Consider the following 21346-nt stretch of genomic DNA (forward strand, 5'->3'; position numbering starts at 1 on the left):
ATCTTTGCTTCAGAGCGTCGTTGAATTCTAATTAATAAAAACTAGGAAGGACCAATGCTATGATACAAACATGGGGGGAAAGTCATGTTATCTCCTGACTTGTCTCTCTCTCTCAGTAAGATTCAGCTCTATCCTCCCTGCCAAGCGGTCATAGGATAAATGTTTGTTTTATTAAGTTGTTGAAATAAAAAAGTTTACGCAAGCTAATAGGAACATGTTTTCAGTCCATACAATCTGAATGAGAGGCAACAATTTCCTTTAGAAGCATTTTTTAACATATTAAAAAATGAACAAATTAATAAACAAGATGTTTGTCTTGCATTCTGATCTTTTTCTTTCTAAACAGGATCAACTCAGAAATCCATTCTTAGATGGATCTTCCCCTATCACACCACCTTTGTAAGAAGCAGTAAAGATTTTACGGTAGAAAGAGTAAGAATATGTTTTTGGGAGATAAGGAATAACGGTTAGATTTAAACAAAAGAACAAACAAAAAGTGTTTCATTGGTTATACACTTTAACAAATTCTAAATTATTCCTATCTTTTGTCTTACAAGACAACAAAGTTTGACTAAAATTAGAATTTGAAACTGGTCCCGATTCATCTATAGTTCTAGTTGTAATAACTATGCTTTGCCTACTGTTTTTTAGACTAAAGCAGTAGAGAGGTATTTGACTAAAGACTTGCATATGGTTTTACGATTGAGTAACTCAAGATGACCGTAGGCTCGTTCTCTTCTAAGCATGAAAAAAACAGCCACATTACCAGGAAACTAACTGTTCATCTTATAGCTCTGTGGTGCTGGTCCAACCTAAAGGGCTTTGTGAAACAGCTGATTTTCCTGCCCGTGACGTAATAGCCCAGATTCAGGACCGGTAGGTTTAAGGTGAGCCCAAATTATTTCTATAGTACCTTTCAGTAAAAAGAAAAAGTAAAGTTTAGTACATCAACAAAACAGCAAAAACAAAAATGCAGTCAAACTTAAAGTAATGGTATTTATCCTACAGTTGAATTAACTCAGCCAAGGGCCGATCTAAAGAAAAATAGAGTTTAAACCTTAATTCAAGGCAATGTACATTCCAGTGGCGGCCGGCCCATAGGGGGCGCTGGGGCACCGCCCTCCCTGATAAGAAGAGAGAAACGTAAAATATATTTTTAGAAATTAACTCATAAATGTCTGTTTTACTCTCTAGACTGTGTAACTATAAGCAAAACAAATTATATAAACTACATTTCCCTATCTACTGTCATTAATTTGTAGACAGACTCCTACCGTCTCTGTTCTGGGGGCGCTGATCAGACTGACCCACATTTGCAGAGAATCTGTCAATCATGTACTATTGCTAGATGAATTTAATGGCCAATCAGCGTCTCAGAACTTTATGGTCTTGGGGCGCTGAAAATACTGCGCTTTAACAGGCTTCTGAACCCAAGCGCAGGTGCAGACAGTTAGAGGGAAGATGGCGAATGTAACGAGCGATATGCAGCTTCCACCAAATTCGGTGAGATCCTTATTTATCTACCCGTTTGCCAGAAGAACATCCCTGTTGTAGGATATGAACATTTCCTGTCATGGTTATTGTGACTGTGACGAATCCACCTCGTCGCTTAAAACAACCTCTCTAACTTTGCGCGCCACACACACATTCCTGTTATACTGTGTTTGTGAGGACCAATACACTCGCGCTGAGCCCAGTAGCTCCATGAACTTAAAACACACAAGCTGTCCTGGTTACCTGCTGGCGTATTGAGGGTGCACACTTAATATTTCAGTGGGGTTAGCCGTGTGTGTGTGTGTGTGTGTGGGTATGTGGGGGGTGTGGGTGTGTACGTGTTTATGCGGGGACTTGTCATCTTCAGTCTGGCTGCGTCTTTGCTGGGTTCAAACCCAGTTTGGTGTAATTGAATAAGTCAATGAATCTGTGTAAAAGAATTAAGTTGTAAAAATTATTTGTTTTTGTACATCAATTGTTTGTGGAGGTAATATATGGACAAAACTGATTAATGAGAAGAAATCAGAAATAAGAGAGCCTGAGGGGAGGGGCTTAAACTATTTAATGAGGGCTGTGGGAAGAAAAGCGGCAATTTTTGTTTTCTGTTTCTTTGTTACATTGCTGGTAACTGGAGGGAGGCTGAGGCCCAGAGGATCTTGTATATGTTTAGTTTCTTTTGCACCCTGTTTTGAGTTTTTGAGCTCAATAAATCACCAACACCGGTAACCCGACTGAGACTGGATTCTTGGAGGCCAAAGAACCCCGTCACAGTGACCCAAATCATCACTGTTACTGTTATTATATAGTAAATTAAATCATTACTGTTAAATTGTATGTATTGTCCAATTGTTTATTTGAATTCTTATTCCGGGTTAGTTGGAGACATACACTAGGCTATATCAGCCCCACCAAAAATATTTTTCACCAGCCGCCACTGGTACATTCCTTGAATAGGGCCTGGATAGTTTCTCCATGTTTAGTCAGGGGGTATGATCAGTCTGGAGCCTGAAGATGAAGCAAAGTGAACAACCAGTGAGGAGATACGGTAGAGGTGGGGCGGGGGGTTGGGTTTTATGAGAAACAGCACACAATGTAGGGTAAAAGTTCTTCTCAGAAATATGCTTGTTTATGAAAGGACTCTTAAAGGAGAAAAAAGGATTTCTCATAATACTACTGACTATTGATTGTGAGATGTAATTTTACCTAAAGGGTGTAATATCATTCTTTGTAAAATACTGTAAAATTTATCATGTAGAATGTTTACTGATCCGACACAGCTGAAATTCTGATCCTGTAGGTCTTTTGACATGGTTTTATCTTCTGCAGACCGATATAGTTCTGACTAAAGAGTTAGGCAGAGTGGTTATATCATGTTTAAGGGTTAAATGCCTACAGGGTTGAAAACAGACTTGCATTAAAGAGTACAGACATGATGGTTTCATTGTAAATAATAAATAGCCCAACTAATTCAATTAAAAACATTATATTCACATGACTATACTAGTTAGTTATACAAAGAAATGATGGTATGATCACTGAAAGCGTAGATGTTTAAGACTACTTAGAGGTTGATTTGAATCTTGTTGCATTCATGACAAAAAGAAAACAAAGATAGACAAGCAAAAACATAAAGTAGCAGATGTAAAACAACTAATTTTGATGAGGAAAAAAATAACAGCAGTATAAGCTGAGCAGTTTACATTTTAACCATACAGCGAATGTCACCCTAATCTGCTCCTTAAAATGTTTTTGTAAGTTTTTACAGCTTAAATAATAGTGGGTAATGCTTTGTTTTTGTAACATGTTCAGTCAACAGATGTTTGATTTAGACACCATTGGATTATTCTGTAATCGATTGCTTCTCCTTTAGATTTGCATCAGTAAAAAAAAGAAAAACCTATTACCTTCCCTTGTGTAACTCTTATTTCCATGTTATACTAGTAGGTCTCCCATAGAATGAGTCAACAGAGTAATGCCTTTATCTAAACATTTTATTTTGTGCTTGTTTGTATTGAGAAAAGTTAGGGAAATAAAAAAATAGCTGTTTATAAAAAGTGGTAGAAAAATAGGTTCTCCGGAAAAGATAAAAAAAAAAAAAGATAATAATTTTTTTCATGGTCAAATGATGAAAACAGAGATACTGATTATCTAAAATGCTAAGTACAGTCCGTCATTTCGTATATAGAAAGATCTTGCAAAATGCTTGATTCATCATGTCATACGGCTACAGTTATGAGCGTATAATGTGGTTTTGCCTACATGAGCATTTGTAAACAACTTCTAGGAGAAACGGTGTGTAATGTGAGTTTTTGCTTGTTTATAATTCACTTTTTTTCAAGGCAAAAACTTTCCTCCAAGTGTGATACTAATACCAGAACGTTTATTTGATTGTTCTTGTGTTTGGTTACAGGAGTATGGTGGAGACATGGGACAAGGATATTTGAGGATAAGGAGGCAATATTATTGACTTTTATACTGTGAATAACCTAAAATTTCTACTTAAATGGGATTTTAGTAAAGACTGAAATATAAATATATTTTTTCCAAAATAAAGCAAAGGTTTTAGACAGATTACCTTACTGCAAACTGAGGGTTGTAAACTGCAGATTTGCTTAAAAAAATGCAATGAAGTAGCAACTAGCACTTTCTGCTGCCTGCATTTCTTGTAATGACACATAAAGACAGGAACTCACTCTACAACAAAACTGACGGAGAAGCTGGTAGGGTATAGAAAACAGATAACTGGGTTGAAAATATTCAATAGTTTAAGTTCTGCTCCTCAGACGGTCTGCTAAAAAGATGACTGCTACAAGTCCCAGAAGGCTGAGGCCAACAAGTAATTGCACAAGGAGTATTTGCAAAAACTTAAAGGGTTTACTTACAAACGTATCATGAAGCTCAAACCCCTGCTTCAGAACAATGACGCTAGATAGAGCAAAAGTTCTAATTGCTAGATGGCTCCATCAAATTTGCACTTAAAATGTCCTCCCGTTTTACAGAATTGGCCATCTGACAAGGGTGCTTCTTAAAAAAATAAAATAAAAATAAAAAGATAAACAGGAATAGAAACTTTCTGATTTTTTTTTTAGGCTCTTTTCACATAATTACTAAGAAGACAGTAGCTACATTTGGAGGTTGAGATGTGTTAAAAACTGCTTGGTCTTGGCAGACTAAAAATTATAGGCTGAATACTGTATGCAATTACTTTTTCTTAATCTATGCTATTTGAAAACCTTTCAGTAATAAAAGTGAAATTACCATATAGCTGATATATCTGTTAAATCTACGTGAACAAGGTTCAGGTGCTATTACCTAAAGCGTTTCTCTGATTTCTGTTCAGGAAAGGGTTAAACAATTTATCAGTTTGCCACTATATCAATTCTATTATTAGAATTACAAAAAACAAATCAAAAATCTAGGGATAGATAAAAAAAGATTAATGATTCAGTAGAGAAATAAATGTTTGAAAAAAAAAGAGATTAATACAAAAAAGTATAAAAAAAAAAAAAAAGAGGACAGTTTGTTTTAACAAGCTATAGTTTTCCCAATCGGTTGGTTTCAAATTAAGAATATAATCAAACATATGGATAGATAAGCCTTTAGATACGAATATCACTATCCAGTTATTGATACAATTTTACTAGAGCTGAAAAACCGCTCTGTCAAAGTTGCTCTCTGTGGACAGCAGAGAAAAGCAGAAAATCTTTCCTCAGGCAGCAGAACGCTACAAAACATTTGCAATCCATAGACTGTCATCTATCAGGTTTGTACGATAGATATTTCCATCAATGACTGAATAGTGAAAAGAAAAAAAAGGATTCTGTCTATTTAAAAAAAACCCAGGCAGTGAATTGAGTGAACAAAAAACTAACTTTAAACATATTGTGTTTCAGACGCTTTGTGGCTCAGATCGTGACGCTGTGGCTCCACCTTATCAGCTGATCGAATCAGGAGTTACCAAAGACAGATACCGCGACTTTTGAATTTATATAGGGGTTGGGGGATGGCTACTGTGTGAGCGTGAATTTTTCACCCCCTCCCAAGGTCCAAACACCTGACGGATTAATTAACCGTTCACATCAGATGACCCTTAAACCGTGTGGCGTGGTGTGAGCTCCTCATGGTGTGACCTATCACATCATGTGACCCTTAGGAAGGACAGTGATTCACAAAGAGTCTCTCCTCTTTTTTCTAAGTGGTGTATTTTTCACCCCCTCCCAAGGTCCAAACACCTGATGGCTTAATTAACCGTTCACATCAGGTGACCCTAACCGTGTGGCGTGGTGTGAGCTCCTCATGGTGTGACCTTTCACATCATGAGACCCTTAAGACGGACAGTATCGTCTTTGTATAGAATGCTCTGGTCAACCCTCAGTAAGTCACCCAACCTTGCTGGAGAACGGTTGGGTTCACACAGCAGCCTAAAGTGATCCAGATCTTTTCCACTGCAACCTGTGTCTGAGCGAGCACAGAAGCGGCTAGAAACACAACAACCATTGCGGATGATAAGGTGGGAGAGCATTTTATTTATTTATTTTTTTTCTAACCATCTTAAAAAAGATTGTGTATTTAAGTTTGGGAAAGACAGCTAGATGCGATCTAAACCTTCCCTCCATTTTCACGGAAGTAAACAAGGAGCAAGACCGCTTGTGACGTTATTAAAGTCTCTACTGCGCATGTGGGATGCTTAAACCGTATGAATGGACAAAATTAGACATTTGTTTTATTTTTTATTTTTATTTATTTTTTCTTTTTTTCTTTTAATAGACCGATACATATACATGTACATCTTTCTTTATCGTGTATATCGATATATAGATATATCTATATATATATATATATATATATAAATATATATATATATTAGAGCTGTCAGACGATTAAAATATTTAATCACGATTAATCACATTAATGTCATAGTTAACTTGCAATTAATCGCACATTTTTATCTATTCTAAATGTCCCTTGATTTCTTTGTCACATTATTTTTTCTCATTTTAATGCTCTTATGAATATGAAAAAGTAGATTGGGTTGCTTTATGCAAATGTTTTTTATTGAAAACAACATTGGCATACTGTAGTGTTCAATTTCACTCTAACATTTTCACTTGGAGCAGTAATCTCTCACACAATGTAATACACTGTCCATTAGTAAAAGAGTGAAAAAAAATAGAAACAGAAACAGCCCCTTCAACAGCCCTAGGGATCAAAACAGGGCAATACAAAATTAAATTACAAAGTGCACATGTAATGTAAACTAGGACTCAGCCTATAGTGCAGTTAAACCATGGCTTAATATTTTTCTCAAGTTTGCTTTGAACATAGCAGTCAGGCTACTACTCTTTATTTGCCAGAACTCAGCCTCTTATTTCATAAAGAAAGAACAGTAACGGTTACCAATAAAAGGTAAGGCTATTACTACTTTGCTTTGAGCCAGTTACTCAAACAGACAAGCCTGTTGACATTTTCAGGCAACAAGGAAGCTCGCTTCTTTTGCACAACATACCCAGACAGTGAAAACAACCTTTCAGAGGGTACTGATGTAGCCGGTGTTGCCAAGTACTTGTGTGCAAGGCGGGCCATTTCACTGTGTGCCCCTTCATGTGTAGACCACCATTCCTGGGGACAGTCATCCATGCCAATAAGAGGCTCTGCCTTGTAGCGCTCCAGACATTGCTCAATACTGTCCTCCTCTTCATCAGACGAAGACTCATGTGCAAGCATGAGAGTTGGTTTCTTCTTAGGAGGCTCAGGCGTGATTTGGATATCCGGCTGTGCAGGCCTCTCCCTCTCCATCTCCTGGAGCAAGGCACGGATCATTCTCCACACCTCAGCCCTGTCAGGTTTGCTCAGACACTTAAGGTCCTTAAACCTTGAAATGAAATGAAATCAAACTTTAATACAAGAACAGGTATAACAAAATTGTGACAATATCCCTATCTCTACAGTGCAAAATTCAAAAATGCAAAGCAAAGAAGCAAGCAAACTAACAAAACAAACATACTGAGAGAAACACAATGCTGGGGATGAGGATGAGTGTAAATATGAAGCATGGCATTCTGACCTTGGGTCAAGTGCTGTAGCAACTCTCAGCCATGTGATGTTGGTCTTCTCCTTGCGACCGTCCATTTCTGCTGCGAAGGTTCCCTTGAAGTTGATCATGTAAGCTGGGTCATCTTCAGTAACTTCCATCACTCGCGACAGATGACACAACGTTGGAAGCACCACTGAGCAAGACACAAACTTCTCTCCTCCCAGAAGTTCTGACACATACCTGCAATAATATAAAGAAGCACTTTAGTGGGAAATTAGTTAGGCCTACTGTAATTCACTCAGTGTTTTTTTTTTCTCTCTCTCTCTCACTCTCTCTCGCGCGCTCTCTCTCTCTCTCAGCCTACCCGCACAAAAACACACACCCAATTAGTTACTGTTCTGACACAGACCTACTTTGATTATTAAACAAACAGACACACAACACAGATACACAATAAATTACCTGCAGTGCTCCAGCACAGCCTCGAGCTTCTTCAGTTTCTCCAGCTCAGTAGCTGTTGGCATGGCGACGTTCGTTGCGTGCAGGGCCAGTGCATCTCTCAGAGGTTCAGCATTCCGCTGAACACGCTTGATCATTTCCAGTGTACTATTCCATCTCGTTGACACTTCCTGTACGAGTGACTCTTTCTTCTGATGGTGTGCGACTTGTTGCTGCTCAAGCTGTGCTTGGTTTGCTGGGCTGTGCTTGAAATGCCCCACAACCTTTCTGCATTTCGCCAATGCGCTGTCAAACGGGCTGTTGGTTAGAGAAACCGTGACGGCTCGGTGCACACTGTGTGCGATGCACGGCATGTGCTCAAAGGGGAGCTGCCTGGCCGCTGCAATCATGTTGCGTGCACTATCCGTGGTCAGTGAGACAACTTTCTGTTCGATGTCCCACTCTCTAGCAACTTGCATAAAGTGCTCTGCAACAGCGTCAGCGAAGTGCCTCTCTTCTGTCTTTACAACAGTCAAAGCATGCGACTGAAGTTTCCACTGTGGATCAAAGTAATGGGCTGTGACCCCGAGATAGTTGTGATTACTGATGGACGTCCAGTAATCACCAGTGAGCGCGACTACTTTTGTTTTCTCCAACGCCTGCTGTAACTTAGCCTTTTCCGTTTCGTGCAATTTCAGTATGTGGCTTGTAATGGTGGCTCTCGAAGGCAATTCGTAGTTCCAGTCGTTGGCTGCGGTCCGTACAATATTCGCGAGACCCTCGTCCTCCACAACGTTAACAGGCCTACATGCAGTAGCCACCCATTTAGCTATGGCTGCAGTAAGTTTATTCTTAGTTAAAGTATCCATGCGCTTCTGTCTGAAATCATCCATTGTTACCTGGCTTTGACGAGGGGGCGGAGAATTCAAATCAGCTGAGTGCTTGGCCATTAAATGGTATTTCAGACTGGTCGTGCTGCGATGATAGCTCAGTTCACAACGACAAAACACACAGATGACTTTGGTCTTGTCAATGGAACCATTTGGCAACTTTTTAAAAGAAAACTTTCCATTCAGAATACTATCGGCATCCATTTCGGCGTCTCACGCTAGCCATCCACTCAAAATGCAGCGTCAACTCTTTTCATCGCCCAAGTGAGGTTGCAGCGTGCCTGATGTTTTGTTTCCGGTCTAACTAGATCCGGAGTGGTGTTGTAGTTTTTCTAACGTTACTAGTTGTTGCAACAGCATGTGAAAAAACTACAAAGTGTGTTAGGCCAAAAAGAACGTTATTCACACGATACAAAAATTGACGCCGTTAAATTGGGTTTACGTTAACGCCGTTAATAACGCGTTTAACTGACAGCACTAATATATATATATATATATATATATATATATCTCTTGCAGAATCCTATGAGGCAACGGATCTCATAGTAGGCACACTGAGGGGGCTACAGCGGCTGCACCTAGGGGGGGGGGGTGAGTGACTGCACTCATCACACAGCTGCTCAGGCAGAGATTGAAACGGTGTGCTAACAGTGATTATATAAGAAATCAATACAAGTAATAAAAAAATAATCATTTAATCATCATAACCGTTATTAAAATAACATAGTTAATTTTTTATATGCATTTTTATAAATTTTTAAATAATTTTTTAATTATTCATTTTTTAATTATTTTTTTAATTCAATTTTATATTAATTTTATATTAATTTTATATCAATTTTATATTAATTTTATATCAATTTTATATTAATTTTATATTAATTAAGGCGGGACTTCCGGTTTAATTAAGGCGGGACTTCCGGCTGTCACTTTGGAATGTGGGCGTGGTTTCGTGTTTGATGACAGGTGGGGTATATAGTTTTTGAAGTTCGATGGCAAATCCTCCCTCTTCAAGTTGGCGATCCAACGACCAACCCGTCCGTGGAGGATCAGGAATCAGAAAGGTGGAATAACTCTTTTTTTCACTTTTACCCGATGTATTCCAGCATCCAGCTGCCATGCACGTGGGCATTGTCAGTTTCACTATAGCTCTGGTGAATTTCAATGGTGAAGTCCTCTGGAAATCTTCAATAATTGTTGTTGATTGCAGATGTGTCTAGTAGTTCCCATTGATTTAGCTTGTAAAGCGGGGAGAATGGCGCTAGGCTAACCGCACCGTGACGTCACTGCTGGAAGATGGCAGGAGGGAGGGGCTACTATATTTGGGCAAAGATGGCCGCTCCCAGACTCTGTGATCGTGATGAAAATTCCTTTATTAGATGGTAACCATCACTGCAGACTCGTTCAAACCTTTTATTAAAGACTCTCAGATTTATTTTAGTATTTTAAATATTTTAAAATTCGTACGGAATCAGCTGTTCCAACCGTTGCATTTCCGAATTCTCCCGAGTGGTGCCCGGCTTTACCCGAGTAAATAAAGTGAATGTGATTGGTCGATTATCAAGGGGGCGGGATTGTTGTGGCAGAAGGTTCAGAAGCATGTTTGGTTGTGGCTGGTTTGTGGGAAGCATCTTGCTAACCAGTTAGCAACTTAGTGCTAGCAGGTTCCCAATGGGAAATTCCATTGGGACCAAGTAGCACTAAATTGGTGACTTAGAAACGACGCTGTCAAGGAACGCTATGGACAGCGGAAACATGCAAGAGGAGGAGAGTTTAGTGTCAGAGGTCGTGGATGAGTCTCCTCCGTCATCCATTTTTTATTTAGAGGAGGAAAGCGGGGACGAAGATGTTGTGGAAGAGGACGCCAGGGCGGCAGAAGCTTGGTTTGGTGTAGAAGGCTTCCAGCCGTACATGTTTGAGCCCTTGCCTCGCAACGCTGCCAGTTCTGTTAGCTCTACGCCTGCCGAAGACACAGACGTCCATCCCCGTGAACACTGGGACGCAACTCAATGGGAAAGGAAAGGATTCTGGTTTCAACCGTTGCGTATATTAGCTGCGACACATGAATCAAGATGCTATGACCGAAAACATTTGATTGACAGATGACTGCTGATATATGATTGGCTGAATTTAGGTGTTCAGGCTGACGTAGAACTAACTGGCCTGCAGAAGATAACGGAAAAAAACACAGATTTTAGGACAGGATTTCTTTTTAAATAGAAATTTTCTAAATTTTGGGACAATATGGTCTGATAAAGAGAAATTTTATATTTATGTTTAACCCAGAATGATTTGACATTTAAATATGATTTCCCTACAACTTTAATTAAAAGTTTTCTGACATCAAGCCTTCATCAGGTTCTTGGTCCAAACCTTAGAGACTCACTGAGGACCTGGACCCCTGCGGGTTGGATAGTTTTTGGCCCCAGATGGTCTGCAGCAGATTTCTTTTAATGTTTGGATCTTCATTCATCTGACGGGTCTGACAGAAGTGTTTGTTTTCTTCCTCAGATGGTTCAGGAAGCAGGGATCCATGGAAACCCTGAGCTGTCATAGAACCACCATCCATCCCTCCGCTTCCCCGTTGGACCAGGTTCTGGTCCCTGAGGTCAAACGGTCCATCACCTTCACAGGTTCTCTGATTCATTTCCTACCAGTTCTGGTCCGAACAGATCAGAACCACTCATAGCTGGAGCTCAGCCCAGTTAACCCATTTCAGCTTGCACAGCTCAGTTTACTGAAACTGAAAGTTCCCCTCACATCGTCTGAGGTCATGACGTTGGCTCTGCCAGACAGACGGGAATATCTGGAAACATTAAATAGATTTGGAAGAAGACGGATGATGAAGCTTAGAAACAGAAAAGTGTGTTTTGGTTCAGATTTCTCCTGCAGCTTCAGTCCTCATCATTTCTGCTCATTCCCCTCACACACTCTGAGCTGCTCACAGGAATGCTGGGTCACATGAGTGGGCCGGACTGACCTACTTTCAACCAATCGCAGGCCGCCTTTCCGCTCCCCCCCCTGCAGCCCAGTCACATTGAATCTCATGTGCTTCAGAGCTGGAGCAAAACAACAAGGAGGAGAAGACAGGAGAGTGGATTCAAGAAAAGACAGTTAACAGATAGAAAAATAAAACATAAATGAAAGAATAAAAAGCACCAAAGAAATGTAGAAGAAAGGAGGAAACAAGGAGGGAGGAGAAGAACAGGATGGGAAGAAAAAGATGAATGTAAGAAACCAGAAAAGTGAAAGACAAAAGAAATATGAAAAACTAAGAGCATATAGAAATAGATAAGATAGAAGGCGAAGCAAAGAGAGCATCATTTCAGCGCTATCATTTATTTGCGCTCATAAGCGTCATTAGACCTATTTAAGGGTGGCTTCAGTCACCCTTTCTTTGGCATTAGCCACCCTATAATTATTTTGCGATTTATAAAAATATATATATTTTTTCTGTATTTATTTTTTCCTCATATTTTCCCAAAACAAATGCAGTAAAGCACCGAATAAAAGCCATAAAGAAGAAAAGTTAATCTAAACAATCATAGGCGTAACTTCCTTAAGGACTGGTGTGGACATGTCCCCACCAATATTTTGTACACGTATTTTGCTTTCGGTGCTGTGTATATCTGATTAAAACCCCATTCAGGCCGCTCCTCAGAAAGAAAATAAAAAACTTCTCCCCGCTGCTCACCGTCCACAAACCCCGACAAAAAAACTCAGAAAAAAGATTCTGTTGCCTCTCGCTTTCTCCCCATCACCCCCCTCCAACCTCTCCCCATAACATTTGAATTGAAGATATCCGCGGGTGGCGGGTCGGGTTCGGTAGTCATCCTAACGGGTTCGGGCGGGTGCGGGTTGGTAAAACTCGACCCATGCAGGTCTCTAAGCTACACTACATTCAGTATCGTTGCCATAGAAACAGACAACAGCGCCAATATATCAGAATTATACTAAAACACACGCAAATAATTTCCCACATAAAAAACAGGACTTTCAGTCCATTACAGTTTTCCGTTTTTAGAGGGTTGTTTATTTTGCGTTTATTAAGTGATGGCTGTGGTATATTAGCTTTCACTGCTATAAGCTTTCGCAGCAGTGATTGATTAATTTAAACACCTGCTCTACTGATGGTCTATCGGAGTTGGTGTTTAGGTTGAACATAAAGAACACCTTTTATTTGAAGCTTCTTGTAGCTACTGTTTTAATCCCGGCTTTACTTAAAACTTCTTCCTGACTTTGATAGTGTTGCCATTCAGTAGCAAGCACTGCGCCCCTTTTTCTTTTATATGTACACGTTCATTTAAGATTTAGCGTGTTGACAACTCATGAGCAAGCTGCTTTTTGCAATCTAGCAGGAAGGTAAGGATAGGATCTTGCAGGTGTGACGTCACTCTGCAGGGGGTCCAAAGATAAAAGATTTAAACAATTTTGGCATTGGAATTTCAGATTTAAGGGAGTTAGAAAGTTCACTTAGTAAAAGTGCAAATAATAAATCTGATTAGCGATTACTTTTAAGCTGGTTGAACATACTGCGACAGACTGGTGACCTGTCCAGGGTGATCCCACCTCTCACCCAGAACGTGGCTGGAGATATGCACCAGCACCTCCTGATCCCACTGAGGGATAAGGTTAAAGAAAATGGATGGTTGAACATAGTCCGCTCTCCCAGATTCTATCATCAGTATTGATACCCTCAGGGGCGGATTTAGGAAATTTGGGGCCCTAGGCAAAGACAGGCAGGGGGCCCCCTGAGAAGAAAACCCATAAAACAGACCCATTCTACAGATAGAGAAATGTTAATAGAATAGACATCCATTATCTGTTCTAGGTTTTGTCCCTCTCTTCTTGTCCCTTTTTCCTCTCTATTTATCAGCGTTCTGATGGCATTTTAGCCAAAGGATTTTTATCAAAAACATAATTAATGTGAACAAATAAGGATTAGTTGTATTAACCATACATGGAAACAGAGTTTTATGGGGCCCCCAGAACTTGGGGCCCTGGGCAACTGCCTAGTATTGCCTAATGGTAAATCCCCCCTGGATACCCTGCTGGTGGATGTTCTTGACAGAAAGACGGAGTTGCTTAATCATATTCTGCTTAAGGTCCCATAAGATCTTGTCCGAGTCCTGGTTTAAAAGTAAATTAATTTTAAAAAGTGACCCAAAATTGACTGTCAATAAATGTTCTACAAAATTGATATATTTATTTGATTTGTACTGTCTGTTTAGATTTATGTGATATTTTTTGCACAAAATATATAAGTGAATATTGTAACAGTTATGTTTTCAACTGTAAGCATTAAATTGATAAATGTTATTCGCATTTTTTTGGCTTTATCCTTTCCAACAAAAAAAAAAAGGCGTCGCGCAGGTAGCTCCCTTTCCTTATGAGCCGTCCCCACCAACTTTCAACACAAAGTTACACCCTTGTCTTAGACAACGCCTTAGCAGGTGCACTGAAAAAATTCGGCGCGCGCTCTGCGCGCGCATTATATTCTAGGGGCTGAGCCACCCTTGTGTCTTAAACCTAGAGACGCCCCTGGCGCTCAGTCTCATAAATCAAGCTGCCATATTGCCGCAGCTGTAACATCATTTGGGTTTATTGCTCCTGGATTTTTCCCATGGCCCCTCCGTGGCGTTCACTCCGTCTCTAGTCGCTGCTTCTCTACATCAGTTTTGTTTATTGTTCAGATTCGCCTTTCCTCTGTAGAGTCCATCGTTTCTTTTACCTCAAGATGTCCCAGAAAACTAGATATTTATGTTTGGTTGTTTCTGTGTTTATGAGACCTAAATCTGTTTAAAGCAGTTTAATCAAAGAATAATTAGTTCTCAATGAAACAGGTTAGTTTAATTAAAGAACAAAAATATGAGAGACTGAATAAAATGAAGCTAAATTGGATAAGAAATGAATAAGCACTGAACTTAAAGGCGAGAGAAAAGAGTCGGGAGGATTTCTGTTATTAATAAAATCTCATATTTTAATGGAAGTTGTGGCGAATTTATTCCATATATGTGCAGAATTATCTGTTTGACCAAGATTTGAGCTCCATTCATTCATTTTTCTAACACACAGCAAGTAGGGCTGTGTGTCATAAACCATATATGACAGTCTAAGTAACATCTAGTAATAAATCTATAAATCTATTAAAGTTGCTCAACACTGGTTATGATGCCAGAAGTTATGTTTAATCTGCTCCTTAGACCTTCTGCTGTGACTATTTGTAGCTTTGGCAAAGAGTTGAAGAGAAAAACCTTGAACACTCGTCTTCTGCTTGGCTGAGGCTCGGTTGTCGGGGCAACAGTCTCAACAGAGACGCCCAGACGTCCCTACAACCAGACACCTCCTCCAGCTCCTGGGAAGACGAGGAGTTCAGGGAAGAATTCAAAGATTTACGACTTAAACAAGAGCTTAATTTTATACATTTAAATACAAACTTGATTTAATTTTTCTACAGAATGTAGGATTAAAAAAAAACTACTTTTTTTAATAATTCCAGCTCTGAATTTAGATTGCCCACGAGTCTTTCTTACATTCCTGTTTTCATATCAGTCCTTTTCTCTCTATACTTGCTTATATGTTTGAAATGAAGCTTTTTTGCGTCGATGGATCCACTGGAACGTTTGCTCAACGTTCTGCTGCATAGATGTCGCTTCTCTGGGTATTTGCTGTATCTAAACAAAAGGACTGATGGCTGTATGTTTGTCTCAGACATGTTAACCTGTTGTTTCCTGTTCCTCTGATACCATCACATATTTATAGCTGCACTTGTGAACATGAAGTTAAATCAATAGTTGGAGCCGCTGGCCTCTAGCAAGAGGATTATTGGTGCAGCTCGTCCATCTCCAACCCTCACAAACAAACGCTATAAATACAGCCATTCACTTCACACAGACTGTGGAGAAACACCCTGACAGCAGGACTGGAGAGCTAGATTCAGGCCTCGGTTTGGAGTCAGTGTCTGTGGAGGAGCAGGAAGCTGAAGGAGGGAAAGCAAAGATGGTTTTTGATACTGGGAATCCAGGCAGCTGCCCAGGGTGGCAGTAGAAGAATAGAAGGGGCGTCGCAGGATGAAAAATCTACCCTCATTACTTGACTGTTGTGTTCAAACAGCTGGCCTCATTTTATCTGTTTTATTTAAAAATGTTAGCTTGTTCCATTAAAAAATATATTTATTCAATTCACATCATGGCATCTCAGGTCACTTTCCAGTTCACCAGATCATCCAGTCAGATTGATTCAAAGTTTTCTATCTAAGGAAAACCAGCTGATTGCATCGACTCATTGACTCTTCAGCAATCCCTCACACTAAGCATGCTTGTAGCGACAGTGGAGAGGAAAAACTCCCTTTGAACAGGAAGAAACCTCCAGCAGAACCAGGCTCAGTGTGAGCGGCCATCTGCTGAGGCCGACTGGGGTTCAAGGAGACAGAAGCAGACATAGAAAAAGAAGCCTAGATACAAAAGGCAACTGTCAACCAGATCCACAGGCGGCCCCGTCCAGGAAACACACAGCCAGGCAGACGAGCTTCGAGCCAGCTCCCATGTCAGAGGATGAAGAGAGCACATCCAGTTAGTCACCGTCAGAGAAACAGGACTACACTGGAAAACAGGCCAAGCTCCAACATCTAATTGTGACGGCTGCTCAGTAGTGCAGTGCAAGAAGGTTCTGGGTTCGACTCCCAGCCAGGGGTCTTACTGCATGGAGTCTGCATGTTCTCCCTGAGCATGCATGGGTTCTTTCCCGGTACTCCGGCTTCCTCCCAAAGTCCTAAAACATGACTGTTAGATTAATTGGCTTCTCTAGATTCTCCTTAGGTGTGAGTGTGAATGGTTTTCCTGTTTGTCTGTGTTGCCCTGTGATGGACTGGAGACTTGTCCAGGGTGGATCCCGCCTCTCACCAGTAGACAGCTGGCGATAGGCACCAGCACACCTCGTTACCCCAGCTGGGATAAGTGTGATGGACAATAGATGGATGGATCTAATTGCTACATAGTGATGAATGTCAGTAACAGTGTCATGAAGCGAGGGCAGATGGACCCAGTATTCTAGGAGAGAAGTCAGTAGGCAAGTTCAAAACAGGTGGGGGGGGGGGGGGGGGCCGCCCAATCTCAGACACTCTGTAGTGGGAGAAACACAGGTAAGTGACCACGATCATCTGACAAAAGATTATTATCCGAGTTGGTCACTTACCTGGTTTAACAGTCCAGTCCAAGAATGTCCCAGTGCTGCAGTCCCAGAGGTCTTGTAGGAAGCCGATCCTGGTGAGGGATCCAGAACAGACAGATCGGGCAGGATCCAGACTTCCAGGCCTCGTACAGCTCCCTGGCAGGTTCAGAGTCCAGCAGAGTCCGGAAACGTGACCAGGCAGTCACGCACAGGAGCAGACAGGATCAGGTGCAGACGGGGAAGCTCTGTGGAAGAGGGTAGCAGAGACAGGACATGGAACCGGAACTGAATGCAGGAACTTTAAACTGGTCTCCACCTTGGAGCCAAGCTTACTTGGATAAAAACTGAAACTCCGCGCTTATAGAGCCAAAAACCCAGACGACTCAGCAGGGGAGGAACAGTGGACGATCAGGAGACGAGACAAACACAAAACCTTCTTTCACTGGCTGCTAGGATCCAGGACATGAACCTTGGAATCAACATAACAGACAGGCTAACAGAAAAACAGTTAATGATCTGGCCCTGAATGCTCAGGCTGAACTGAATATAAACCAAAGGAAACAGGTGAGAGGAATAAATGATAATTGAGGCAGGGAGGGAAAACGGCAGGTGAAAGGAATGACTAATTAAGGGAGAGCAAACAGGCCAGATCATGACAAACAAACTAAAATGATATTAATTCATAGATTGTATAGGGAAACATGGCTCCCTGTCATCCAGTTTAAAGTGTAACCCTTTTTGGTAAATCTCACATTCAAGATATCCTGTTAATCATAGAGATTTATTCATTAGACCAAATAAATCATTTATTTATAAGTTTAGGTCATTTACTCATATAATTGCTCAACTCTCAACTAAACGATTCAATATCTGCGGTTCAGGTCAAGTCAAAAGCTTTACAATTTGACTGTTTGAAATATAATTTAACCAAATATTTGATAAGAAATAAACATTTCAAATAATAATAATAATAATATAACAATAATAATTCAATATATTTTGAAAGTTTTGTTTTTACCAGAACAACAAGCAAATGAAGCTGGAATTAATAATAATGATGATAATAATTGAACTTTATTGATCTCAAATTGGAGAAATTTAGCTCTGCATGTAACCCGTTCCCTTGGGGGGGGCTGCCATTGTGTGGCGCCCGGGGAGCAGCATGGGGTTTCTTTCTCTCTGTTTCTTTTTTTGATTTGAAATATAAAATGAAACAAGCAGAGGAGAAAATAAGCTAAAAGAAAAAGAGGAAACTGATTCATAACTAGTAAATAAATGAAACCATCAATCAGGGAGACTGAAAAAGGTTGAATACCTGCTGATCTGCAGGTTTTAAAGTTGGGAAAGTGTCCCTGGGAACCAGCTTCAGCCTGCAGGTTTCTAAAATTGGATCAGAAGGTCCTTCCTCTTGTTGTAAAGTGCTTTGCTGTGCAGTGGCCCACACTTAGTGTGGGCGATGCGCTTCTGTCCATTTTTATACGTCTACCTCATATTGCTGGATGTTTATCCACCGGCTCCGGTTTCTTCATCTTCTTCGTGCTTTCAGAGGGAAAGCAGAATAGCAGCACATGATGCAGCAGCAGGAGGAGAATACAGCGACAGCGGAGGCCTGAGAGGCAGGAACCGCTACAGAACTGCTCCTCTGCAGCGATTCGCAGGTTTAATGGAGGATTCGGCAAGCATTTTGGGTCAAACAGCTGAAATTATAATGATTTTTCAAGTCTGAGACAATTTCCAGATCTTTGTGATCTCATTAAATGGAGTCTAAAGTCATTAAATAAATGACTTGGGTCCCCATCTCAGATAAGACCTAATGTCACATGATTTTAAACTCTATGAAAGTCTATATGAATATAAAATAATTTATCTTTATTAAAGTCGATTGGAAACAGAAGCATGGAGACGAATAAACAATAATTCAGATGAATGAAGTTTAATGACAAAGTGCTCAAAAAATGAAAGAAAAACAATGATGCAGAAGATGAACAATAAAAAACTGAATGAAACAGGATCAACTGAGGAAATATAAAGAAAAACTTTATCAGAATTGAACTCAATGGAGTCTCAGCAGGCAAATAAATAATAAAAACAAACCATGAGTAAAATGAGGTAACAGATGAGACCCACTGCGAGAAGAAAGAATACAGAGGGAAGCAGGAACCACACAGTCCTCTGAGGAAAACAAGAAATAATTCATACAAATTTGGATAAAAACACAAATGAAAACAGAATCAAACATCCAGAATATCAGAACATCCTAAGCTTTTATTTTCCTGTGTCTTTGATCATTTTAAAGTCTAGAAATGTTATTTTTTAACAAGGCGGCTGCATATCTAAGATACTCCTCCTCCTTTTCACGCTCAGGGCCGGATTTATCAAGATCCAATTTTGCGTGCAGTAATTTGCGCTCGCAAACTGGAATTTTGCGCCAGGGGCTGAACCATGATTTGCGGGTGATTTAACAAGAGCGATTGCGTAACTAGTGGCAGGTGCAAAACTGTTGGAGACGCCCTATTTAAATGATGGTTTTGTGGTTTGCGGCAAAGTAGTTTGTAGTTTGTGCAAACTAGTGCATTAAAAAATTTTAATCTTACAGTGACCCTCCCACCCCCTCCAAAAAAAGAAATATATATATATATATATATATAAACTTTGGCAACCTTTATTCCCTAAGGTGGTATGTGGCTGAATTTCTACTTCACCGCAGTAAAAAAAAAGAACAAAAAAAAAACCCAGGTGTTTTGTATCGGCCTGTAGAAAAATGCACATACCAAATGGCTCACAAGAAGTGACTGTTGATAAGATGACTGCGCGTATGCATCCCTGCAGCATTGGCATGTTGCTCCACAGGCGCAAGGCGGGAGGTCGGGGTTCTCTCCGGTAGGGCGTCAGGGCGACATGGCAATTAGAACGTCGGACAGCACTTTTGAAAAACGAGATTGGGAGATCCCAGCTCTCGCTGCAACTGTACGCTTGAATGACCCAGATGCAAAAAAGTGCAACGTTGCAAGGAGTTTTGTGATATCTGGTATTGCGTGGGTCCTCCTTGTGGCTGGCTCCAAATCCATTCGGAGTTCCCCCAACAGCTCCAACATGGCAATGCTGGATAAACGATATGGTTTGATGATCGTTTCCTCGTTCATTCCACAAATATTCACACGGAGTGAAAAAATGCGTTCTCTGCGTCTCCTTGCTTCATGTCCATGTCTCCTTCTTGCGACAATAACCGCTGCCATGTGTGCGCAATTACGCATACAGACCATTTGCACCTTCTTTTGAAACGTGTTAAATATAGAGTCAGATACCGTTAGCAAAATTGCTTTCAGGTTTGATAAATCACTTTGCGAGCGCTAAATTAATATATTTACATGTTCTCCTCCCACAAGACGCACTTTTGCGTGTAAACGCCCCATATTGAATATTCATTGCAGAAAAAGTACTAAATAGATAAGAGGCGCTATTTAGCACGTTTTAAAGACCAAATCCTTTTAGCACGCTGTTGATAGATCAGTTTGTACATTTTTTTGCATGCGCAGTGAAATAGCTCACGTTTTAATACACGCAAACCTTTGATAGATCCGGCCCTCAGTCTTCACCTGCTCAGCATCTTTACCTGATTGGATTTTATTTGGAATAACAGACTTTAAAGAGACGCCTGAATTTCCATCTGCAGATCATTGAAGATGAAAATTTATCTTTTCACAACTTTTATTTCACGGCGATATAGAAAACATGGATCCTTCATTAAATAGCTCTAAATTCCAAAAATGTGTTTTCAGATCAAATGAAATATTTCTAGATAAGAAACTGTGAGACGGAGGCCTTGGTTTACAAAAAAATGTCTTTATAATTTTATGTTTTAATATTTGATGTTTGTTCTGTTCAGGGAAATTTTTAAAGATTTCCAACCTTCATAAAAATGTTTATTTTAAATGACCACAGGAACCTCAAGGAACCATAATCTCTCATTAAAGATTATTATCAAACAGAAAATAAAAAAAATACATCAGACTAACAAGAAACTGGGAAAAATTCCTGATTCTCTTTAAGCTTTTAAAGCTGCTATTCTGTAGATTTATTTACGGTGATTTAAAAGGATCAATAAAAAACAAAACAGATTTTAAAGGAACTGAAACATCCTGCAGGAAGGAAGGCTGGAGGAGCGAATCCTGCATCAGACGGCGATGCTGGAGATGACAGTCAGTTCCTACATCTTGGACTCAAAGGATGGACCCTGCTGTGGCTCCTCCCGCTCCCCGTTCAGCTCCGCCTCCGGCGCCGAGGCCTTCTCAGGCGGCTCTGTGCGTTCAGGTAGGCTCCA

At 40.2% G+C, this 21346-nt stretch overlaps 1 long non-coding RNA gene across 1 annotated transcript; it reads left to right on the plus strand.

Moving 5' to 3' along the window:
• Window positions 1–9884: 9884 nt before the first annotated feature.
• Window positions 9885–12196, plus strand: LOC119779942. The gene is made up of 3 exons (XR_005280316.1): window positions 9885–9920; window positions 11368–11489; window positions 11529–12196. It is a non-coding gene; the product is annotated as an uncharacterized LOC119779942 (long non-coding RNA).
• Window positions 12197–21346: the final 9150 nt, after the last annotated feature.

This window comes from Cyprinodon tularosa, unplaced genomic scaffold (assembly GCF_016077235.1).
Source record: "Cyprinodon tularosa strain WSP-4 unplaced genomic scaffold, ASM1607723v1 ctg1534, whole genome shotgun sequence".
Classification (NCBI taxonomy): Eukaryota; Metazoa; Chordata; class Actinopteri; order Cyprinodontiformes; family Cyprinodontidae; genus Cyprinodon; species Cyprinodon tularosa.